Source organism: Vespula vulgaris, chromosome 17, assembly GCF_905475345.1.
Source record: "Vespula vulgaris chromosome 17, iyVesVulg1.1, whole genome shotgun sequence".
In the NCBI taxonomy this organism is placed as follows: domain Eukaryota; kingdom Metazoa; phylum Arthropoda; class Insecta; order Hymenoptera; family Vespidae; genus Vespula; species Vespula vulgaris.
Window position 1 is genome coordinate 2,295,983 of NC_066602.1, and position 26,881 is coordinate 2,322,863.

The following is a 26,881-nucleotide window of genomic DNA, read 5'->3' on the forward strand; positions in this document are numbered from 1 at the left end:
TATATATTATATATGTGTGTGTGTGTGTGTGTTCGTGTATTAAAATAGACAAGTTAATAATTTATTGAAAATATTCAATAACTTTTCAAAGTGGTCATTGATTAAACGATCATAAAACGAGAATTGTCGACACACAAGTACAATGATATAATTATTGTCCGATGATAGAACGTAGAGACATTTACACATACGTATATATACACGCATATATACACGCTTATCGAAGTCCATCGGTTATCATTTAAAAGAAAAGTTAACTCTGCGAGTCTGCTGCTGTCAGCTGTTACATTCACGCACGAACCTTCCTATAGTAAATTTTAGTGGAAACTCGAATCTCTCCTCTTCGCTTTCGTTTTCCACTTGCTTTTCATTCTCTGTTTTTTTTTTCCCCATTTTTCCCCTTTTTTATTCGTTTCTTTAATTTTAATTTTTATTTTCATTCCTATTTTTATTTTTATTTTTATTTTTATTTTTATTTTTATTTCCATTGTTATTTTTATTATTTTTTGTTTTCTTCCTTTTTTGTTTTTTCTTGTTTTTTTTTTTTTTTTTTTTTTTTTTCGTTTGTTTAATTAAAGTGAATTTCGAGTGACATGCTCGCTCGTGTATCACAAATTGCATTTATTTATAAACGAGTTATATTATTTCCCGAGGGAGTTCTGACGTTTTGATATAATACCTACTATATATTCACTTTTTTGTTGTAAAAAAAAAGAAGGAAAAAAGGGAAAAAAAAGGAGAAAAAAAAAGAAAAATTCTTTTATCTTCGTACATGGTTAGTTATTTATTAAACATGTACGTATGTGTGTGCGCGCGCGCGTGTATGTGTTGTGTGTATGTGTGTGTGTTTGTAGTATTACATCGTAAAATCGGTTTGCAGTAGAATAGAATCGTCGTAACAAGCTGTATTGGAAGCAGCAACAATGTATCTCCGTTCTTACGACCTCCAGGGACAGTGACGCATTGATCTGAATTATGTCATGCACAGAACTAATTTGTAAACCGTACGTCGAAATGTTCTCCGCAAAGTAATCGATGAGGACGCGAGAGTGTCGAATCGGTATGCAAATTAATCGACAGATCGAACCGACGGCGACATGTTCTTCGTAATCAACGATCGTTAATCTTCTAAAATTTCATATAACTTACTTTCGTATATATGTATATCTAGGTATACATATTTTGTAAATTTTTCTTTCATTTTTTCCCCTCGATTAATTAATCATTAACTAAGATTAATGTTCGTGAAATATAAATTACACTTAGTGTAGTATAGTATAATGTGTGTGTGTGTGTGTGTGTGTGTGTATTTATATAGCGTCTTCCTAAGAAAAAAGAAACAAAAGGAATTGCAATTACTATAATTATTAGAAAATTACATTACTCTATTATATCATTATTTTTATTTAAACAAACATTGACCGAGTATCCCGAAATTTGTAATTTCAAATGTAATGATTTGTTATTATTAGTAGTATTATTGTTATATCATAGATTGTTATAGATATTATATATGTATAGATTTTAATAACATATGCAATATCTTATTATTATTATTAAATTATGATATAATTTAATAATAAGATATAAGATATAACAATCTATGGAGCGATAAAAAAATATGTAGAGAATCTGACACGTTTTAAATTGCTAGTAAAAGAGTATCGAAAAGGAACGAAGATATTGAATCGCAATTGGCCTCGTGTAGAGAGCTTGCGGGTGTCAAAGGAACAACTCTCGTCTACTATAGTGCTGGATCGTAATAAGATTTCAATCATGGATACGAAGCAAGTCGCGAATCAAAGGTACTCTTTGCCCTTTCCTTTCTCAGTTCAGAAAGAATTCTCTCTCTCTCTCTCTCTCTCTCTCTCTCTCTCTCTCTCTCTCACCTTTCTTTTCTTTTCGTTTCTTTTTTTTTTTGTTTTATTTTTTTTCCCTTTTCCTTCCTTTCCCCTTCACTCGTTCTTTTTTCTTTTTTTTTCTTTCCTTACGCTCAGCTTACTCCTTTTATTCGTTATCGATCATCAATCTGTACAAATTCTATATTATAAAATATAAAATAATATATATATATATATATAAGATTATTATTTTATAAAAATAACATTATTAAATCGTGTGTATGTGCGTATATATAAATATATAAAGAAATATTATCATTCGTATAGAATCGTTATATAAATATCATTATTATTAAAGAATTTATTTCGTTCGATAAGAAAGGAGTTGAACCGAACAATTCTTACCTACTCGAATAATAAATTGAAATCTTTGAGAAAAGCAAACTTCATCCAAACAAAAAATTCATACAGAAAAAATGAAGAAAAATAGAACGAAGATTCGTCATCGTTAAAGCGAACACGAAATAACGAGAAGATTAAAGTAGAGAATAATCGGAACGGTAAAAATAATGAAACCATTGATTAAATAACGAATATGCAACAACTAACTAATTATTTAAACGATATACGTTTTGAGTATTATCGAATGGGATAAACTTATGAAACATAAATTAATTCGAACGATTAAGCTTCGTATAATGGACCAGTTTCGTATTTTCTAAATATTATATGGACGAGAAAATACATAGTACATCAATACACACTTATATATATCTACATTACATATGTGTTTGTTAGTATAGAATGAGATAAAGCAGACGCTTTCCGCGATAGTTTCACGAGGACGCATGAGTTTCTATTCGCTTCGCCGGAAACAGTACTGGTCATAAGAGCTTAGATTAATGAAGAGCACAAGGGACAATAGATCGGAATACGTGGTCCATATTTCATGGTATAAACGGAGAGCGACACACTACTTTGGAGCATCGTCGTTCTGAAGCTCTAAGTGAATCATTCGGTCTTAAGCGAATTGCGGTTGAGAAGGTCTGGGATGAGGTTAACCCAGAAAAGACAAACCATTTGCATTAGAGAGTAAGAGAGAGATAGATAGATAGATAGATAGATAGATAGATGGAGAAAGAGAGAGAGAGAGAGAGAGAAAATCCGTAGCTTAACTATTGCCTTCTCTCATCTCGCTTAGATGACTGGTTATGCGTAAAGAGGTCATGGTAAAGAGATCGGTATACATCTTGCAAGCTTCCTTATCCCCATGCTAATATTAGAATAGCAAACAGTATGTCTCCGTTCGTAGTAGAAGAGGTCTTGACCAAGATCTCCTATATCTTTGATCTTATTCCCGTATCCCTATCTTTATCTCTATCTCTGTCTTTCTCTTTACCATTCCTTCCTTCGAATGTTCTCCTCTTTCCTCTGAAACGTCTTTCTCATCTACTTCCTTCTTCTACACTTCTCTCTCTCTCTCTCTCTCTTTCTCTCTCTTTTACTCTGTGTATGTCCGTCTCTCTCTCTCTCTCTCTCTCTCTCTCTCTCTCTTTCTCTCTCGTAGCTAACCATAGTCCATACCACTGGGTATAACCGAAGTTACCGAGTCCCCTGCGCTTCTCTCGATCTTAAGTTCCGCAAAGTGAAATTTACAGCGTGCCCGATGGCTCGTATCGCGTTGAGAGGTCACCATGGGTGTTAGAATCTTCCTTAATATTCCTTCGGCTCCCTAGAGTATATAGGACCTATCGCGTCTTCCTCTCTCTTTCTCTTTTCCTTCCAGTAAGATATCCGAAACGACATTGATGATTTAGAACGTGAATCCATATGGTAAAAGATTATTTGCAAAAAGTATTCCATCTATAGCTGCAACATTATTTCGATCGAACAATTTTTTGTTTCGAAGCGATCAGAGCTGTACATCTTCTTCTTGTTTTTCTTTCTTTTTGAATTTACTCTTTCTTTTCTTTCTTTTAATTCTACTTTCAATCCTTTTTTTTTCTTCATCCCTTTTTTCGAAAGACCTTTAATTGGGTTCACGCGCGTGATGGAAACTCGCCAACGAGACTTTCTACGTTTTAATCGATTTACGTAATAACACTCTTTCGTAGAGAGGTCAGTCATTATCTTGGTCGCTCATCGGGGCATTAATTATGCCACGACGAAAGTTCCTTCGTCATAGGACTACGGTGCTTCTATTTAAACCACGGACTAATTCGCAAGTTAAACTCTCGCTTCCTGGATTATACTTCCAGTTACGAGAGTACAACCGGCCTGTTACATATGTAAACGCGTAACGACGTAAACAACTTTGCGAACCCGGTAGCCAGGCCGACACCTTCCTTCGCGTTCACTTCCACCCCTAACGTTTATCCCCCCTCCCCCCCCCATAGTCTCTTCCCCTCTCTTCCCCGTAACTTTTACGCTTCAGTGGATTACATCCCGTTGGACTCCTTTAAACGAATTAATTGATTATCACGCAGTAGATCCATCCAGACCGTTAGAGTCAGCACTTTTTAACGACAGCTCCGACGAACGTTCGAAGCCCTTTAATCGCCTCCATTTTCTCTGGAAATACGTTTTTTAACCCTTTATCCCTTTCTCTCTTTCTCTTTCTCTCTTTCTCTTTCTCTCTTTCTCTTTCTCTCTTTCTTTTCTTCTTTTTCTGTGTGTAGTCCAACGGTGCTCTAATACTTTTTCATTCAACTTCGATTTGGCAATTCCTTCACAATCGACAGTCCACTGGCTTCACTCTACCATCTAGCAGTAATAATACTCGAGGTAGAATTCCTAGTCACGGTTTAAAGCTCTCTCTCTCTCTCTCTCTCTCTTTCGCTCTTTTATTTTTATTCGTATTCTTCTTCTTCTCTATTTCTCTCTCTCTCTCTCTCTCTTTAAATTTTATTCTTTTTTATTCTCTCTCTCTCTCTCTCTCTCTCTGTCTTTTATTTTTATTCTTTTTCTTCTCTCTCTTTCTCTCTCAATTATTTTTATTCGTATTCTTCTCTCTCTCTCTCTCTCTCTTTCTCCTTCTCTTTTTCTCTTACTTTTGATTCTTTTTCTTCTTTCTTTCTCTCTCTTTCTCTCGATTATTTTTATTCTTTTTCTTCTTTCTCTATCTCTCTTTCTTCCTCTCTTTGGCTCTTTCTTTTTCTGAAAGAATGAAAAACGCCTGGAAAAATTCACGAACAAAGCAAATCGATGGATGACAGAGAGAGAGAGAGAGGGATATTTGGTACTATCTAGTCAATGGCACATTTGCACGAGACGTTTTCCTTCTTTTTCATTTTCTCTAAATTCTCACTTTCTTCTTTTTATTCTCTCTCTCTCTCTCTCTCTCTCTCTCTTTCTCTCTTATGTGTTTTTTTTATTTTTTATCGACCGATAAAGACACAAACAAATATTACAATGGAGTTAGCGTTACTGAAATGTTATTGCGTTTCGTTCACGTTATCACTTTTCCATTAAAACAAAATTTTTTATTGCTTCCTATCCCGATATTCAATATTATATTTATAAAATATCCTGATATTCGATATTATATTTATAAACTTTCAAAATCTTTTTTTTTCTTTCTCTCTTTCACTCTTCACCAATGTTGATATAAAATAATGTCCCGTGGTATAAATGATAGATTCAGATTTTTATGAAAAAGTTTGCATAACGATTGATGGCCGGATAGAAAGGGTTCGATTAAAAATAAAAAGAAGACGAAGACGAAGAAGAAAAAGAAAAAGAAGAAGAAGAAGAAGAAGAATAAGGAAGAAGGGAAAAAATGAAGAAAAGAGACAGAAAGAGAGATAGAAAGAGAGATAGAAAGAGAGAGAGAGAGAGAGAACCTTTTTCTCGTTCAATTTACTCGAATGGAAACTGATATTCTATAAAGCGTCGCGCACGTAGACTCTTTCGGTTCTTTAAAAGACGTAACCGTAACGTACGACGACAAAGGAAGAGAGGATTATGTAGTACGAACAAAAAAATAAAAAAAGAAAAAATTTTCTTTCGTACGTCGCGAATACAAAAAGAGTAGATATCGAACGGAGAAGAGAGAAACAGTGAATGCCTCTGTTTGTTTCTCTTCAAAAATTTATATTATGTATTTCCGAAAGTAACAAGGTTTTTCAAAGTGAACGAATGTATAAAAATAAAATTTATATTATATAATGTTGCATATCCTGAAAGTTAAGCTCGTTCAAAAGGTTAAAGAAAAGAGAGATGAATAGAGACAACGATAGTTCTCTCTTTTTCTCTCTTATATCTGCATATCTTCTTTACCTCTCTCTCTCTCTCTCTCTCTCTCTCTCTCTCTCTCTCTCTCTCTCTCTCTCTCTCTCTCTCTCTCTCTCTACATATATATATATTTATCTGTCTCTGTTCCTCTCCGTCTTCCATTTTTTTTTTAACTCTTTGACGCGTTTCTACAAACTCCTCCTCTTACTCTGACAGCATCCTTCGGCATCCAGTGGAATGTACCGAGATAGCTGGAGGATTACGTGAAAGGTCCCTTTTTCCATTTTATTCGGGGATGAGCCAACGTGACGAGAATAAATGACAAGACACAGAAGGCTCCCTTAGTCCCTTTTTACCATCCAAGCAGCTCATACAAAGTCCGAATTTATTCGTGTTACGATCTTGACCTCGCGTTTTCTTTTGGAAAAATCTCTGCATCTCTCTCTTTCTATTTCTCTCTCTCTCTCTCTCTTTCTCTTTCTCTTTCTCTAAAACTAATATTTTCAAAATCCTTAGTTTTGATAGAATAAGAATCAATAATAAATCTACATAACTTTTTTAGTATTACTTCTTTCTTTTCTCTCTTTTTTTCTTTTTTATAAAAATCTGTATACATATATATATATATATTTCTGTTTAAAAACGTTATTTCCGAGATTCATATTTTTGATGGAATAAAAATCGTAATAGGATGAGAAGAGTAGAGAAATTTTTGTCTAATCTTTCTTTTTTTTCAAATCGATTTTTAATCATATATAAAAGTATAAAATATTCGCATTTTAACGATAATATTTCGATCGAGCAAATTTAGCATAGGAATCTACCGACATGATCTTATGAACTTGTCGACCCTCGTCACTTTCTTTCTTTTTCTTTTTCTTTCATTTTCCTTCTTTTTCTTTTTTTTTCCTTTTTTTTTTGCAACGCTTTCACTCGACATTTTCTTTCCTCAGCAAAGCTGCTTTCCCATTCGTGTGGCCTGATCCGTATGCTTTCGAGCGGATTTATTCGATTCGGGATTCTCCATCCGACTATCAAGATGGATGGAAATGACTAGGACTATGGGGAATGATAAATGATGTCTGATATATAGTAAAGAAACGAAATGTTCCTTTTCTATATGATATATCTCTTACCGAAGGTGTATATCCCATTTGCATGTCTTACAAAAATCTAGTGACTTTTGTCCTGAGTTTCGTTCCAAATTCGATTCCGATAAATTTTCTTTTCTTTCTTTCCTTTCTTTTTTTCTTTTCTTTATTTTTTCTTAAACTAATTAAAAAAAAAATGTTGAGTTATTCTCTACGCATGTACGTATGTATGTATATATTAGCAGATTCAATAAAAGAATTTTTCGTAAAATTCTTTAATGCTGATGATAGGGTTTAAAAGTTCTTTTCAAATACGAGCTAGTAACATTATTTGGATTGACCTAAGGGAAGATAGTAGGGACGTTAGATCAAACACGAACGGGCAATAGAAACGAGATAACAGGATAGGTAGTTCGACTGACACTTACTCGTCTCGATTCCTTTCAGTTCCAAAGAACGATCTTTGCTCGATGACCGTAGTTCCGGCCGCAAACAAGCCGTAACTATGTCGGACTAGGATAGGAGTATCTACGTTAGGATGTATCTACTAGTGTAACGGGACACTCGATAGAGGAAAACTAAGTTAGATTTGAAAGGTTTGGAAATAAAATACGATATATATATATATGTGTGTATCGATGAATATAATTATAAATATATACATCTATATATATTTATAACATGTATGTATGTATATATAATGTTATCGATCGATGAAATATAAAAGACCAAATTTTCCAAGAAAATAATTCGTATTAAATCCAAACACTTTCTATCATTATTAATCTTCTCTACTTAACCCTAAGTTCAAGACATCAAAGTATCATAGAAAATAATATCATACCAATTCGATTTTCTTTTTCATATTCTTTACATTCTTCATTTTCTCTATACAAAAACTTGATGGTCATACGTCAGGTCAAATCCCGATAAAATTTCAAACTGGGTTGATGAACGTTTGAGCGATTATTGAGGACTGACGAACGAATTCCCTTTGAACACTCTTCTCTCTTCTCGTTCGATACTCTTGAATAAAGTATATAGTTGAGTATAGCTGTACTAGTATGGCTAGGTATGTCAAAGAGTATGTAAAAGTCGACGTTGCTGATTGAAAGATTAGGGGTTTGGTAAAAAGTATTCACTGTACTATTGAAAAGAGACAGACACATACACACACACAAAGAGAGAGAGAGAGAGAAAGAGAGACATAGAGAGAAGAAGAGTCTAAAGCTTCTCTTTTCTTGCATAGGAAGTCATAGTAGGATTTAACGCTTACTCGAGCATCTTCAATCGTCGAATAGACGAAGTACCACTTTGTGCACTCTTTTCGTACAACTCTTTTTTCCTGTCTTTCGCATTTCTTTCCTCCATTTCTGTACTCTCTAACATTTTCTTTCTCTCTCTCTCTCTCTCTTTTCTCTTTTTTTTTCTTTTTTCTTTTTTTTTTTTTTCTTTATTCCCTTCTCCCTATCGTCGTCGTCGTCGTCACCTCTTACATGGTCATGACGTCTAATTCAAAACCTCGTCACCAATCTTCCTCTCTCTCTCTCTCTCTCTCTCTCTTCATCTATGTTCTCACTCGCTCACTTCACTCTAGTAATACTCTCTTCTTCCTTCTCCCCTTCAAGGCAATTAGTATTCTCTGTACGTTCCGTCAATGGTACTCTTTTTGCTCGGGAAGACTCTTCGAGTCAGGATGAAAATCTGGACGTTGTTACTAATCGCTGCTTCACGAAAGTTGCTAATGGATTCAAGGGTCACACTCTTACTTATCTCTCTAGTACTTCCTCCACTCGACCTTGATATGAATATTAAGTTCGACGTTCTGTGACAAGATTTTCTAATTAATGAGAAAATAAATGAAGACGTTTTTGATTTGTTCCGTACTGTTTTTCTATTTTTCCTCGATGATTATTATTTCAAGCGTTTCGAAGAAATCTAGGAAGAATATTTTATAATTGATATATATGTGTGTGTGTGTGTGTGTTATGATCAATCAGTTAATTAATTAATTAATTAATTAATGATAAATACGAACCGTATTAAAAAGAAAAAAAAATATTTCTACTGTACAATAATATATATATATATATGTATATTACGTTCAATCACTTAATAAATTAATTAATCAATTAATTACTTTATTTGTACGTTTTTTCCAAACAATAAATACGAAACATATTAAAAAGAAAAAGAAATATTTCTATTTTACAATATCATACACAGTAACATATATATTACACTTCGATATTAATAGTAGCACGTATTTTAGACTATCGTTTAGACTATCCTAAGCTAACTTGGTTTGGTTTCTATTGTCTAGCAAAACGTCAGTTCAAACGTAACTTAGGGTTGGTCAGTTTGGGCTGGATGCCAAGTCGAGTTTCTCTTACCAATCGGTGCAGTCCACTGACAGTATTGTGTTGGTCGTTTACTACACTTGCTGTCTCGTTTCACCCTACGATTTCTCTCTCTCTCTCTCTCTCTCTTTCTCTATGTCTTCATCTCTGTTTTTCTCTTTCTCTCTTTCTCTCTTTCTCTCTTTCTCTCTTTCTCTCAGTTTCACTCTTACCCCAAAAGTATCACCAGTTTCGTTGAAGTATCGTTAGCATCGTCACATCGACGGCACGTTCGACCCATACCCTTAGGCTTACTTTCTCGAAACCATCCCTCGTTTTACTCACTCTCTTGAGACGATACATAGAAGCTTTCCTCTTCTTCTTCTTCTTTCTTCTCCTCATCCTCTTATTACTAAGATTTCCACTTGCTTCTACTTCATGTCGTTTTCATCAAACGAATCGAGTTTGTAAAGAGAGAATAAGAGAGAGAGAGAGAGAGAGAGAGAGAGAGATAGAGAGAGAGAGAGAGAAATGAACACGTTTAACGACTAAAACTGTTGAGTTGCAAATGTATCATTAACTGTCTCAAAATGTGTCTCAATGTGTTTCGTATATTCAATCTGAATAATCTTTTTGCTTTATATCTGTCTTATTTTACTCACTCTCTCTCTCTTTCTCTTTCTTTCTTTCTGTCTATCTCTCGTTTTAATATTTTTGATTAAAGACGAAGTTCATTGATATAAATTTTCATATAATATCTACTGCTGAAAATAATCGCGATGTTAATAAAATATTATTTATCTCTCGATTTAGTATAAAAATTAAAAAAGAAGGAAGAGTTGAAAATGAAGTCTTTCATATACAAATCGATAATCAAACGTCAAACGTAGAGTGAAAGTTCATAGAAATACCTATTTCATATTTTATATATATATATACATACATATACATACATATATATATATATATATATATATAGGGTATAGTCATCTCTACTCGTCAATTCTTATGCAGATCATCAGAAATAGGAAGACCTCGAACTTTCGAACGGAGTTTGAAAGAGGAACGATCAAATTTTCTGAGGATTCTTTGCCTGTCTAAAAGTTGGTTCTCGCTCTAGCTCCGTTGAAAGGAATCATAGTTATTCGATCGTGGAACGAACATAAAGAAGTCATCATCACCGAGTCCGAGTATGAAGTCCGATAGATGTACGATAGATTTACTACTAGATACTAAATTTAAAAGGGTTTTTAAGATATCTCAATGTTTCAATTTAAAATAAAAAAAAATAAAATTCATCTTTTTTATATACATATATATGTATATATATATATGGATCATTTATTTTGAAAGTGGTCCATTTTTTTTGAAAAAATGAAATATCAAATAACTCTTGATTAATTTAATATAAACTTTTTATTTATAACTTAGTTAATATCTAATATCTTAAAAATTATCAATGCTTAGTTCAATTTCAAATTAGCCAATAAAAGAAATTGCATAGCGATTAATTATGAAACTGGTGTATGTCCAATTTTCATGGACACAGGGATCATTATATTAAATTTAACAATATATAAATATAATTTAACAATATTAAATATAATTAATTTCAATTATTAATAAAAAATATTACTCCAATTTTATTTCTTGTCATCATTCGTAAACAAGATTGGATCTATACAAAATATATTTCTAGTGATATTTAACTTTTTATAATAGAAATTAAATGATTTTTACAATCGACTAATTATGAGATTAGGTATAAGTCCATTTACAACCCGTAAATATATATATATATATATATATATATATATATATATATATATATATATATATATATATATTACTAGTTAAATTTGCCTAAAAGAAATTTATATAATCAAATTACATATTGATAAATTAATAGAAATATTATCTATTATTAATAGAATAGACTATATTTAATTTATATTTTTTAATTGACTAATATACTAACTTTTTAATTTTCTCGAAACAACACAAAATGGACTTGCACCAATTTCAAAATAAACGATCCATATATATATACATACATATATATATATATATATATATATATATATCTTCTCTCTGTCTTATTCTCTAATATTCTCCAAAGTTAATGATTACGAACTTGGTTGAGATTTGTTTGTCACGGGATCGGTAGTAACAAACGTAAACCATGTTCGAATCGCTCAAATTATTTCCAGAACTGTTGGATAATTAAGAAAGTTTTGCTTGAAAACAATTAGTACTGACTCGGCTAGCTTTCTCCGAGACTCAGGACTGCTTTGCCAAGTTGATGTTAGGAACAAGAAGAGTCACTGTTCCAAATACTGTTCTCTATCTTGTCTATCTATTTTTATCTTTCTTTCATTAAAAGATCAATTACTAGATTGATACAAAGGACAATAGACATAAATGACAACGATCGACAATCGAAAAAAAAATTTTTTTTTTTCTTTTTTTAAATTCTATTCGATACAAAACTATCGAGTTCTTGTCTTTGTAATCGTTCGAAAATATTTAATAAAATATTTGTTTCATTCTCTTATACTTGAACGTTTATAACGTCGAAAACATCGTTGCGATCTTATTGTGAAATCGAAACTTTGACGTTTCGGATATTCAAATGATATCATTCGAAACATCGAAAGCACTTGTGTATTGATAATACTACATGCTGTTAGTTCCACATAAGATATACGTGAGAAACGTCAAAGCCAGAAGATACTTTCTATCCTATCAAAATTTACTTTTGACCAGAATATTATATATTCCTATATATACACACACACACATACAAATATATATATATAGAATTGTAGAATAATATTGTATAATTCTATAACTCTGTTTTATTATTTATCATTTATTAATTATTATTACACAACTTTATTCGATTATTTGATTATTATATTATTTTCTATAATTCACAAAAAGACACAGTTCTATAATTATTGTTAAATCATTAATTTACGATTTTTATATCTACGAGAAAAAATTATTTTCGATCTTAAATAAAAATGATTTCTAATAAAGTATTTTTAAGGAGACAAGTAAACAAAAGGGTATTCATATTTATTATGGCATTTGAACGTCTACGAAAGATAAACGTTCATAATAAAGGAGCACTATGTTAGACGAAATATATGTATGTACGTAGGTGGGTACGATATATGTAGTTTAATAGAGTCGTTCGATAAAATATAGTGCGACGTCGTTATCGTTAGGAAAATTCTCAGATTTATATTCTCATAATATATAGTAGAATATATCAGTATATAATACGTAATATGTGACACAGTTGATACGATGACATCAGGATCGAGAGATCTTGGCTTTTTGTTGACGATAAAAAGAGATTCTCTCGACATTGATATCAACGAAAGCTAAAGAGATTTATTATTTTTCCATTAGTCTTTCATCCCCTTGTCAACCCTCGAAACATCCTTTAATCTATCTGTTTCGATTAAAATTAGATTATATACTCGAAAATTAAGTCAAATGTTGCATTATAAAATTCTCTTCATCGAATAATAATTATCATTTAGATCGATGATATCAAGTACGTTTCTATAAATTTATATTTTCATTAGATAAATGTGTTTTATTGGATAATTATTTTTCATTGGTAAGAGAAACAGAGGAAAGGGAAAAATGATAAAGAAGATATCTTTTTTCTTTGAATAAAATATAAAATATATATATTTCATATTTATATCTATAGATCATATATATTGTTTCAAAATAAAAATTCCACTTTCTTATTTCTCTTCCTAGTTCAGTCTCTCGAGATTTTCGATATTCCAAAATATCGTGATAGGTTTGAACGCTCACGAGTCTCGATATAAATCCTGATCTAGAAAATTTTTTTTTTTTCGATATAAAATACAATACACAAGTTTCTTTTCTCCCCTTTTAGATTTTCCGACTGAGATAAAAATAGTAATGTATAGGTATGAGATGTGTACGTGTGAGATGTGTATACGTCGATTCAAGAATCGTGAATCTTTAGAGGGGGACCAAGCTTAAAAGAAATATTCTAAATAGATCCCTTGCGAATAGAAATCATAGTTTTCACTTATATCTTTTTATATGCTTCGTGTTGGGTATATATTTCACGCAGATAACAAAAAAGAAAAAAAAAAAAAAGAAAATCCCTTAAACAAATCGATAAAGAAATAAAAGGGTCGAAAGGAATTCGAAAGAAATATTTCGTTCGAAAGATTGAAAATAAAATAAATCGGAATAAATAAATAAATGTATATATATATATATATAAAATATGGAATTTAAAAAACGTTTGATATCGTTTTTTTATCGAGGAATCGACAAAAAAAAAAAGAAAAGAAAAGAAAAGAATAAAAGGAGTAAAAGGCACGCGTCGTCGTCAGAAGCTGCTCCTTTTATCGTTTTGCATTCTTCTAACGATTTTCAAAAGAAATATAATGTCAAAAGTAAAGAATAGAATAAAGTAAATGCATACATTGGGTATTCTCGACTCTAGTTGCACTATGCAGATAGATAAAAATGCATTCATGGTCATATTATTAAATTCTTATCGTTTCGCTCGAGCGATTTGAAGCTCATTGCTATCTGTCCCTTTCTTTCTCTCACTCTCTCTTTCTTTTTTTTCTTGAAAATGTGGATAGAAAGAAGAAGAATGGTTGACGGTATGCTAAAAGGAAAGAAAGAGGGAGAAGGAGAGGAAATCTGTTATATCGTCTGTCTCTTTCTAACTTACCATGTATTCTTCCCACACGTTTCTACTCTTTCTCTGCGTTTCCTTCCAAATATCGCGAAACTCCGTACCTTCTTCGAGACCTTTCTTCCTTTTTTCGTTCCATCTCTGCTTTTTTCTATTTTTCTCTATTTCTATCTTTCTCTCTCTTTCTCTCTCTCTCTCTCTCTCTCTCTCTCTCTCTCTTGCTTTCTCTGTCTTTCTGTCTCTGTCTGTTTCTCTATTCCTTTCTTGAAGCTTTCCTCAAACGACAGCGTCACGGAGTTATTGCCGACGTTTTTATTGCACAAGTTATTGCGTATATCAGGACCTTACTTCGGCGGCCAACAAAAATTCCTCTTGTTATTTTTGAAGAAAAAGATACATAGGTAGACGTAGAGAATAGCAGGAGAGAACGCTAGATCTTTCTCAAAATATATTTTGAATATCAGAGAGATGAATTCTTTTAGTTTCTTGTATTCTTGAAAGAAAAAAAAAAAAAAGAATCTTTACAATTTTTTAATATCGAATAAAACGAAATATATATGTACATATATGATATATAGTAAAATATAAAATAAAATATATATTGAATAAAACATATACATATCCAATATCTTCTTTAAATAATATTAATACATACATATAATTATTTCATATTTCTTCTTTCAGGTTCAATAGAGTTCATCAAATTTCCTTAGTACATACATCTCAATAAAGATCATCGATCAAAATTGACGTTAATGTAAGTAATACAATTTTTATAAGTAACTTTTTTATATTAGAAATACCGAATAGGGAGTTACTGGTTAAGAGCTTACACCTTACTTAACCTGTAACAGATACAATTTTTGATAGATCGTATCCAATAGATCGATCACAGCTCGGTGGTAAAGATCCTTTATCGTCGGAAGAAACAAAGGGATTCGACCTCGATCGGAAAAGTAAATCGAAGCGTGAATCGTACGCTTCGTGAAGCGTAATAAATCGCTTACTCTTTAGTGAACGTGGCCTAGTCCTCGTATATGTCTTCTTTTTTTTCTTTTTTATTCTTTTTTCTTTTCTCTCTCTCTCTCTCTCTCTCTCTCTTATTTTTTCTTTTTTTTTATTTCTTTCCCTTTCTCACCGATATCTTGAAAGCAAACGTTTTTATTTTATTTTTCATTTTTTCCTTTCATCCTTTTTATTTGTCCTATTTCTTTATTTCTTTTCTTTTCTTTTCTTTCTTTTTTGTTTCTTTCTTTTTTTCTTTCTTTCTTTTCTCTTTTCTTCAAACGATCTCGATCCTTTTCAAGAGCTACTTATTTCGAAATTACTTTCCTTTCCCATTCTCTTTTTCTTTCTCTCTTTATCTTTCTCTATAACGCGAGTACGTCAACTGATTTCAATTTGAATCAGTTGAGTTTGTTTAGTAAAAATTTCGATTTGTCCTTCAACCACGCCATCCATCCCTTTCTTCATCGAATCTCGAAAAGTAGAGGGAGATTTTTAAGCTTGTTCTATTTTTCTCTCGGATATCTTTTATCTCGGAATTCTTCCTTCCGAGAGACGGGAGATATAGATCGTATGGAGTATGTATTGTTAGTTGAAGGAGAGAACAGAATTCGATTTGAATAGGCATGTAATAAGTACTTGAAACTGATGTCGATAAGGGCTTTTTTCGACAGCCGACAAGAATAGTATTGATATTGTCTGTCTCTCTTTCTCTCTCTCTCTCTTTCTTTTTTTGAGATGAGCATTTCGTTTTTCCTCAAATAGATTGATCCTTTATTTTTCTTTGTTGTTTTGAAATTATCCTTCTTTTATAACGAAAAATATAGTAGAGTACTCTTGCATACACGTGCCTTTTCATTCATCGTTCATTTTTTTATTTATACATACATACATACTTATGTACTTATGTAAATAAGTATGTAAGTAAGTATGTATATTATTTCACAAAAAGTTGATGAATTAGTTTGCTTGAAATTATAACGTTCGAATTGAAATCACTGGACATTTTTCGGACACTTGAATGTCAAATTTTTAAAGCAAACATTGAAGCTTTCTTTTTAATTAATTTGCGAGTAATTTGTATAATAATGATACTAATAATAATAATAATAATAATAATAATAGGATTATATTTAACATAAAGAAATTGAATGATTTTATATAATATCATTTTGCATAAAATGATTTTGTTTTATATTTAAATTCTATTTCGAATATATAACACACACATACATATATATATATATATATATAATAAAATTTAAGTAACAATTCCGTCAAACGAAATCATTTAAGTAGAAAGACGAGCGGGAGATTTGTAGGAAGCCGATAATCCTCTTTATGATTCACAAGGGAGTATTAGAGGGTTAGATGAAGCAGGGTTAGAGGTGCATAGGTCGTAAAAGGGTCTCGAGTCACAGCCAGGAAGACGACGCAACCCAGACGCTCATTACTCTTCCTTCGAGTCACGTTAGAATATTTGAATATGCTCGGCTTATCGTCGAGTTTTCCTTCCTCCTTCTCTTCTTCTTCGTCTTCTTCTTCTTCTTCTTCTTCTTCTTCTTCTTCTTCTTCTATAGTGATAGGTGGGAGGAGTAAAGAGAACAACTCGTGAAGAAGGCGTAAAGGGTAGACAGATTTATGACAAACGATTTGTCTAAGAAAAGTTCTTCATCCTTTTATTCTTTTCCTCTCTCTTTCTCTCTCTCTCTCTCTTTCTCTGTCTGTCTAACATTCATCGTCCTTTTCCTACATATCTATCTCCTTTTTATCTTTTCCAGTTTCAATCGTAATGACGAATGCATCTCGATATAATCGTACAAAAATTGCAATACTATCTTTAATTTGTTTCTTTTTTTTTTTGTTTTGTTTCTTCACAATCAAAACTATTTAGATTATATCTATTTGGATAAATCTAACAATAAACATCTTCAGAATAATCTATTTAGATAATATAATACTGTAACAATATGATATTGAAATGTTACAACGTATGAATAATTTTGATTCGAGAATCGATCGATCGATCATGAATCTTTTTCCAAATTCTTTCGTATGTAAGGAATAAAACGTAAACGATTGTTTACGCATCATAACGCGTTAAAGTATCTAATAGCTTATCTCTGACGTTGCTTCGAACTTTGTTTGTGTGTTTCGTGAGTCGTAATCCGAAGGTAAACACAAATCAGGTTGTCCAGGAAATTGTGCTTCGCTCAACAGACAGGTGTTTCCTGTTCGTACTACTCCTTGTCTCTCTAGTGACCGTCTAATCTCATCGACTTTGGCTATGTATATATTTAATTAACTTGACTTAACATAACTTAACTCAATTTAACTTAACTTAAACCTCGACGTGACTTTCTTTCACTTAATGAAAGTTAACTTAGAAATTTAATCTCCTTTATTTCATCCTTTCAAACGAGAAGATTTTCTTTTCTTCTTTCTTTTTCTTTTTTTCTTTTTGTTTCTTCTTTCCATCAAATAGATATACAATTTTTTTCTATGGATAATAAATTTCATCTTGGGTTATCGAACGATTATAAGGATGATGATAAACGAAAGGAAATACGAGAGAGTATCTCATTATAATTCCTACGATATGCAGAGACGGTGCTAAGCGATTCTAATTAAGTGAAATCGAGCGTAGAAAGGTACACCATTGGTGTACCTTAAATTAAACGCTTTCTAACGACAGATTTCTCTCTATCTATCTCATCCTTTCTCTCTCTCTCTCTTTTTTTATCCAATAGATATAAGGAACAAAGAGAGAGAGAGAGAGAGAGAGAGAGAGAGAGAGAGAGAGAGAGAGAGAAAGAAAGAAAGAAAGTAAAAAATAGGAAGATAATATTTTTTTGTAAAAAACATTTGCAAGCGTATAATACAAACGATATAATACTATTCTAATTACTATACTCCCTTGTCTCGTTAATCGAGCTTAATTATTCATGTATCTATTATTTCCGTATACGCGCGTGCAAATTTTCACGGGTATTAGACGCGATTACTAATGACGGTTGTACACGTTTTAGCGGTCGGTGTACGGTATAATACGGCCAATCAAGATGAAAGTGCATATTATGTATAACATTGTTCGGAGTTAACTGACTGGTTCATTCGGTATAATTATCTATCTATAGGAAATCCCTCTTGTAAATTTGTAATTCAATCATTTTAGAATATTCGAGTAAGTAATAGGGAGTTCGATCAGATAGCTTTTAAAAAATCTTTGTTATTAACGAAATTAACGGAAGCTGCTATCAAATTGAAGTTTTCCGAACTAATTTACTTTATTAAGACGTTTCTGAAGTTCGAACTATGTTTCAAACTACTCCGATGAAATTCCTTAATGTAGATGAGCTTCCCTTAACGTGACCAAAACTATGTACGTTATTTAGATCGAGAAAATTCGATTTTCTCTTCGTTAGCAATAGGTCCAATGAAATTCTTGTGGGTCTCTAATTAACGTTATGGTCTAACGAAAAGTGAGTAATTTTAACGGGGAAATTTTCTACTTCCGGTAACGAGAACGTTAACGTTTGGAAACGAACAAATTCCATTTAAAAGCATATCCTTCTTCCCACATGTTCACGGTACAACGAATTCCTATTCACAGTTAACAATGAGTATGCCATTATCATTGAGTTCGCTAGATTTAATCTTCTGATAAATCGCGTATGTACCTATATATATATATATATATATGCATGTATGTGTGTGTGTGTATATAGAATATGTGTATATAGAAGGGTAATTCGATGGGGAAATGTCGTGACGGGGTCCTCGCGTTACGTTGAAGATTATCGTAGCTCAAATATTTCCGATAAGTCGGTCGCACTCGCGAACATCCTTTGTGCATGGCTAAGTAGCTATAATTCAGCCTACGAGCTACATCAGTCGGCAATATCCAAGGTAATAAATTAAATCAGAGAAGATAATCCAGCTGAGTCTCTCTCGGTGTGTCTCTCTGTTCTAGGGGGTATCTATAAGGCCTTGGTCCGTAGCCAATGTCATAATGGAAGCCTGTAGTATCATCTAGGTAGAGTAACACCTATGAGTAATCTGCTTTATGCGAGATCTCCTTTCAGAGACTGCATCTCGATCCCTTTGTCCTATTCTGCTCTCTCTCTCTCTCTCTCTTTCTCTCTTTCTCTCTCACTCTTTTTTCCTACGTAGTAGCTTGTATCGATTTCTCTACTATTCCAATCTCTCTCTCTCTCTCTCTCTCTCTCTCTCTCTTTCTCTTTCTCTTTCTCTTTCTCTCTCATCTGTTGTGGTTCGTACGATTTGGCATCTTTCTCGAGCAAGAACAGAAACTCGTGTTTTCTCCTATACCTGCTCTATCTCTTTCTCTCTCTTTCTCAACATCGACACGCGTTTACAGTTGAATTTCCATGTACACACACCGTATGTAGGATTTCAACCCAACTCTAAAATCTATGTCGTTGTTTCACCCGACTAAAGAGAATACATTACGTAGGCATCAAGCATGTGCGAGGGTATACGTTTTAGGCAAAGCTGGAGTAACACTGATTAGGAAAATTTACGGAAAATGCTTTCAGTCAAAACTAATTAAACCCGGGTAATCCTCTCCGCTCCGGATTTGAGGATACGATCCTCTACTATCCCTAGTTTCACTGTTTTAGTTCAGAGGCTTTCGTTAAAAACGTTTTTCGATTTTATTCTCTCTCTCTCTCTTTCTCTCTCTCTTTCAGGATTTTACATGATTTATTAATTATTGGACAGTTTATATATCATTACGATCTGATATCAATGAACTTAGAAAATAGAAATAGAATCGATCTCGTTGATTCGAACACGAATGATATTACTTATGTAAAAGAAATGATTTTTTACAATAAAATAAGAAGAAAAGAACGGAAAAAGGGAGAACAAAAAACGGAAAACATGGGAATAATTGAGCAGAGCTTTTAAAAAGCTTTAATATCATTAAGAGATATACAATTTGATTTTATCCGTTACGTAACTCGATCTATTTCGGATTTTCGATTGAATCGACACAATCAGACGAAATAAATGAACATTCTCTGGTAGATCCTCTCTCTCTCTCTCTCTCTCTCTCTCTCTCTCTCTCTTTCTCTCTTTTTCTCTCTCTCAAAAGTAGGTATGTAGGTACATACATAACTCGTATTACATCGACTCTCGTTTCAACGTCAACTATGCCGAGGGTGTTGAACGATTCTCGCAAAAATGTTCAGCGTGCCTTCGTTGAAAAAGCGCAGAACGTAGAAAAAGCGTGGAAACCGATCCGCTCTTGCGGAAATTCGAAATGAGAGCGTGTAAGATATCGTATACCAGAGATAACTACTACGATATCACGCGTATACTTCCAATAAAAAGTTTCGTCGCGAAATTCTTTCTCTCTCTCTCTTTCTCTTTCTCTTTCTCTCTTTCTCTCTTTTTCTCTGTCTCTGTCTCTGTCTCTTTCTCGTTTTCTTTCTCTTTCTTTCTTAGTTCATAGCAAGCTGACTTATTCGTATATGGATCTCGTTTCATCTTACCTAGAAAAATCGACTCGTATCCTATCCTCTTTCTTCATATTTCTCCCCTAGCTTCTCTATCCCCAATCTCTATACTTCGGAAAAACTTTTTAATTTCTCTTCTCAACCTGCAATACAAACTTTTCCTCTTTCCTTTAGTTCCCTCTCACTCTTTTCTTCTCCTCACCCACCTGTTCCTTCCCAACTATCCGATTGCAAGATTTCTTTTATCGACGTTATCGTGTCGATCTTCTCGATCGACATAATGATACATGCATAATGTGTCATTTGTCATGATCTTGTTTTATCTTTGACGAATAATTTTGTGTATCGTTAAGTCTGTCGTTTTCTTTTCTTTTTTTTTTTATATATATCTTATTCCTCTTATTAAACGCAAATCGAATTTTAATAATTCTGTAGTTACTATTCTTGCATTTCATAAAATTTATTTAGTAATGCTGTATCGTTTATTATCAATTTCTTGTTGGATGCTTTTTTCTTCTTTCTTCTTTTTTTCATCTCCTTTCTTGTTCCTTTTGTTAAATACAAATTGCAATGATTCTGACATGCATCGTTTATTATCAATTTTTTTTTTGTTTTTTATTGTCTACCTCGTTCCTTTTATCAAATACAATGTTTAATAATTCTTTAATTAAATACAAATTGTAATAATTCTATATTATCGCCTATTATCAATTTCTTTTTTACCTTTTTTTTTTATATCTTTTTATATCGTTCTTATTAAATTGTTAATAATTCTTTCATGTTAAATATAAATTTTAATAATCCTATCTATTGTCTATTATCAATTTATTCTCAGCTTGTTTTTTCTTTTTTTTTTTATATTGTCTCTTGCTCCTTTTGTTAAACATCTATATACTCAGTAAGATATTATTAATTTCTAATTTGAAACGTTTTAATCAAGCTATCGGAAAGATCTATTTCAGTGACCTCGTGTCGCAACCAGCCGTGGTCTAGCTCGACGATTATGGAACGTTCGAATTCGTCGAGCTCGTAATAACGAGCATTAATCTCTTTCCATGGCGAATTTCTAACGCGTCGCTTCGCGTCGTTAAACTTTTCGCTCGACTCCCTTTCTCTCTCTGTCTCTCTCTCTTTTTTTTTCTCTCTCTTCCTCATGCCGGACACCGAAGATTTATTTTGTTTTCGGGCCCTAGTAATGTCTTATAAAGTATAACGAAGCGAAGAAGAAAAATGAAAGAAATAAAAGAGAATACCTGAGTTCAATTCATTTTTATTATTATTATTATTAGTATTTATTAGTATTTCTCTTTAGTATTATTATTATTATTATTATTATTATAATTATTATTATATTTTCTCTTTATTTCCTTTTTTTCATTTTTCCTTTTTTTATCTCGAACGAACTAAAAGCTCTAATATTTTCTTTAAAGTCCTTTTTGTCAAAGCTTTTGGAAAAGCAACTTTAGATATCTTTCGACGGCAGAATCGTTGATCAAAGGTCGTGAAATATTGTATCTTACAGAGAAGGAGAGACAAACAAAAAGGAAAGAATGAAAAAAAGAGAAAAGGAGAGACGGAGTATGACAAAATTGGTTTAAAAAAAAGTGTTTATTTATTTATCAAAGACGTATGTACATACGTACATATATCTACTTACTTTCTAACATTTATTTCTCTCTTTATTTTCATCTTCGATATCTCGATTATACACGTATGCATGTAAATGACAACCAAATACGATTTCATATTTCTTTCATCGAACAGAATTAATATCGATAGCCAATCGATTATTATTAATCAATAACACTGATTTATACGGTCCCACGAATCATATTACGTTAACTACATTACACTTCTGTGTCAGTTATCTATTCTCTCTCTTTCTCTCTCTCTCTCTTTCTCTCTCTCTCTCTCTCTCTAATCCATTAGAATTGTTTGCTAGAATTTAGTTAATTCATTCCAACGAGAAAATATAACAATGAATCGAAAGAGGAATAGAAAAAAATATTTCTTTGATATCATATAAAAATAAATAAAAATTATGTATAAATATATAAAACAAAATATATATATATATATATTTCTACGATAAAGATATTCTTCGATCAATTTTTTACACATTTAATTACCAATACTCTCTCTCTCTCTCTCTCTCTCTCTCAATCTCTCTTTCTCTCTTGGTGGTCCTTTAATCTCGATTATTAATTTTATCCTTGAAATTTTTCTATTATTATATCACTGCCAATATTGATATACCATAAACTTTATACGTACACATACACGCGTACCCATATGTACGTATACGAAGGATTCATAAGCTCCAACGTTTGACCAATTAGATCGGGAAGCAGCAGGTAGTAGAGGCTAGAAATGGTGGAGAAGGCACCTGCCACTATTACCGGTAATGTAATTCTCCACCATCTTGCGTTTGAATTTCCGCGTAAGCTACGGAGCAATTACCATAAACTAAGTAGACGATGTTCGGTTGAATAATTGTTCGGAAACGTGTGGCTCTAAGTGAATTTTCGCGATGCATAGCTACATACATACGTTTATGTGTAGACTAATCGTAAGAAGAAACAATTCGTTCAACGAAATGGTTATCTTTGAAATCGATTAAAAACAGAAAGTTTCCATGTAACACGTAACAACGTATAAACGTAACGAATGACATTGTACATTTGTACCTGTACATTGTAAATAACAATAATCCGTATTATCACAAATACTCTCTCTTTCTCTCTCTCTCTCTCTCTCCTTCTGTTTTTTTTTTTAAATGACACAATGAGATGATAAAATTTATGGGAGAATGCGTAACTATTCCTGCCATTCGTACCAACTAACTTTAAGTAGATTAATTCGTACTGCCAGAAACACCTAGACGGATTTAACTCTGGAATGCGAAAATTCCGTGAGATCCTTACTTTCGTTCGAATCTCTCTCTCTCTCTCCCTCGTATTATCTGACTCTTATCCTTAATCATAGCAAACCCAGCCCTTATATGAGTAACTATGTGCCTACCTAGCTTATACAAGTTTTCCTGCTCGAAGGCACTACGAATATAGAATCTATCCCTCTCTCTTTCTTTCTCTCTCTCTCTCTTGCTGTCACAGGACCATTTGAATGACGATAGCTCTTTGCCAAAGAATAATGGAATTACCGTAGTAATCGCGATAACTTTCCGGTTTCGAGGGTGCTCTATAACATCGACTATAATACTGTTCTCGTCGAGTATAACTATTCGTACTTTGCGTCGAAGCCCCAGCAAAGCTTTCGGCCATAACCTGGGACAGTTTCTGTTCTATCCAACTTCCCTCCCTCCCTCCCTCCCTCCCTCTCTCGTTCCCTCCTTCTTTCCCTACTACCCTACCACCCTCTCACTCTCCTTCTCTCTCTCTCTCTCTCTCTCATTCTTTTTCTTTCTCTCTCTCAGCATGGAAAAGTTACTCAGAGATAGAGAGAAAGGTGAAAGTGCAGGCAGTAATTCGAAAGCGGATTATATAACTGAAAATCCGGGTGCATTCGTGCTGAATACTTCGTCGTTCACTATATATATATATATATATATATATGTTCCTTCTTTTTCGGTAAATCGGTCGGACGGTATTGGTGAACGTCCAACGATGATATTGGCGACTGTCTACCCTTCCATACTTCGGATAACCGGCATACTATAGGAAGGTTAGATAACAAAACGAATAAGATTTTCACTATAAGCTTTTTATAAAGAAAGAATATTCTTTAACGTGAAATCTTTCTTACACGATTTAAACGTTTCTTTCTTACGACTTATTTAATAAACATAAAATCTAATAGAACGTGATTCGTGGCTCTTAACTTAATGAATGAATTATTAGAACTATGTAAAGTATTAGAAACTTGATAAACTGGATTATTTTTTCTTTTGGAAAATTTCTTACGTGAATTTTTACTAATAATATAATATTCTATAATTATAAAGTATATATGACAAAGAAAATAAAGAGAGAGAGAGAGAGAGAGAGAAAATGAAAAAGAAGAAAGAATATTCATAACTCGCCATAGACCAAAATATTTTTCTATATATCGTAGAGAGAGAGAAAGATGATACGGTCAACGACCCCGTGATAAAATATTTCACTATTGCCTATCCCCTCCCCCCTCGGCACAATACATTTTCCTACCCTCATAGATCAAAAAGGGTCGGGCTTACGAGCGCTACGTAACATGCGTATTCTGATCTCTGAAATAACGAGATCGTAAGAAACTCTGACAATAACGAGAGATCCAACCAGTATATCAATCGTAAGTTTTCGTTATATATTCGGCTCCTAAAATATTTTCTTTTTTTTTTCTTTTTCTTGATCGACAAGTTCTTTCCCTTTTTTTTTCTTTTTCCTTATGCCTCCTAGTATATAACACGTATAGCGTGTAACTCGCATATTTTCTATCGAAAAAAAAAAAGAGAGAGAGAGAGAGAAGAAAAAAAAATCATTCAGAAAACAATCGTTTGATTTTATTATCGATAAGAAGATATCATTAATAATAAGAAAAATATATGTTTTGTTTATGTACGGGATAACGAACCACAAATATTCCTTTATCGTTCGACCCATTCATATTTTACATTTAATACGAAGAATTAATTAAGAATGAAAATTGAATAAAAGAGAAATAGAGAAAGAAAGAGAGAGAGAGAGAGAGAGAGAGAGAGAGAGAGAGAGATAAAGGGAGAGAAAATCAAAGGATGGTGTTAGGGAAAAAGAAATAGCTGGAGCTATTTCTCTCTCTCTCTCTCTCTCTTTCTCTTTCTCTGTGTGTGTCTCTGTCTGACTACGTATTTACTTACGTACATTTCGGAGATAAAGAGAATCCTAAAGAGCGACTACTTCAAGTTAGTCGATTTTCTAAAGCATTCCCCCTCTCTATAGCTGGCAAAGCTAGGCTCTTTGATTCACAGTGATCCAAATTGAAAGGAAAAAGGAAAAAGAAGAAAAAAGAGGATAGAGCAAAAAAAAAACGAAAGAGAAAAAGAGAGAGAGAGAGAGAGAGAAAATCGAGTGAACAGAATGACTTGAATTTCAAACGTTTCAGAGAGCATGCGTCCCTCTTTTGAAATATGAAGAGAATGTCCCGAAGTTATAAGGGCGTGGCAGGTGTGTGTATATATATATATACATACATATATGAGTAGGTGTGTGCGCGTGCTGGCAGTACCTTCGACCTTCGAACTTCTCTCGTGTGCATCGCTTAGAGGAATGTTAAATCCACTGCCGGCGAGGATGGCCTTATCTCCTGAGCTATCCCGAAGACATACCACCGACTGAACGTATCTCTTTCTCTTCGTCTACATACATAGAGAATAAAGTCTCTCTGTACGTGTATGTATGTGAGAGATGCCTAGGTATGGACCAAAGAAAGCTAGAAACGGGAAACGATTACCTTTCTAACGGGAAAGAGAATGAAAACCAGGGAAAGAAAGAGAACGGAGCTACCAACATCCGTTTTCCGTGACAAAGAACTTTCAACATTGCAAATCAATCGTCTCTTTTACAAATTATCTTTCTCTGTCTCTCTCTTTCTCTTTCTTTTTATATTTATATATATATATAGGTATATTTCTGTCTCTCTTTGTCTGTTTCTTTCTCTCTCTCTCTCTCTCTCTCTCTTTGTCTCTCTCTCGCACCATGAAATTCACACCAGAAACTTTCTCTATTCATCAAGCCGTTAAAGTTGTTCATCACTTTCCGCTTGAAGCGTGTGTGACTTCAATGACAAGTATGAACTAGAGAAAATATGAACTACAACAAGGCGCAATATCTCAAAATCCAGTTTAAAAAAATATTTATATATATATATATATATATAGAGAGAGAGAGAAGGAAATATTATTGTTTTAATTAATAAGAAATATAAATAAATTAAAGGAAGTCGTAGAGTTTATATAAGAAATTATCTTAAAATTCTATCTTAGAATATCCATCAGAATATAATCAACGATATAAAATTTAAGTAATTTAATATTTAGTTAGAGATTAGATTAAAAAGTCTTTGAAAACGAATTAAAATGTGTATCCATTCCGTTCGTTAGAAGTTGCATTGTATGATTTAAATATAGATTTCGATATATCTTAAATAGTATTCGGCCCGGGTCTCATCACGTGGAGATTGCTGCATTTCAAGAGTCATGCAGGCTAAC

The 26,881-nt window shown here is 32.7% G+C and overlaps 1 protein-coding gene across 17 annotated transcripts in view; it reads left to right on the forward strand.

Moving 5' to 3' along the window:
• LOC127069924 (TWiK family of potassium channels protein 18-like) overlaps positions 1-26,881 on the forward strand; it is a 209,708-nt gene that overhangs the window by 97,655 nt on the left and 85,172 nt on the right. For all 17 annotated transcript variants that reach the window (XM_051007666.1, XM_051007652.1, XM_051007655.1 and 14 more), the window contains one exon: positions 14,900-14,972. The gene's annotated coding sequence lies outside the window, so the exon portion shown is untranslated. The remainder of the gene's footprint in view (positions 1-14,899; positions 14,973-26,881) is intronic.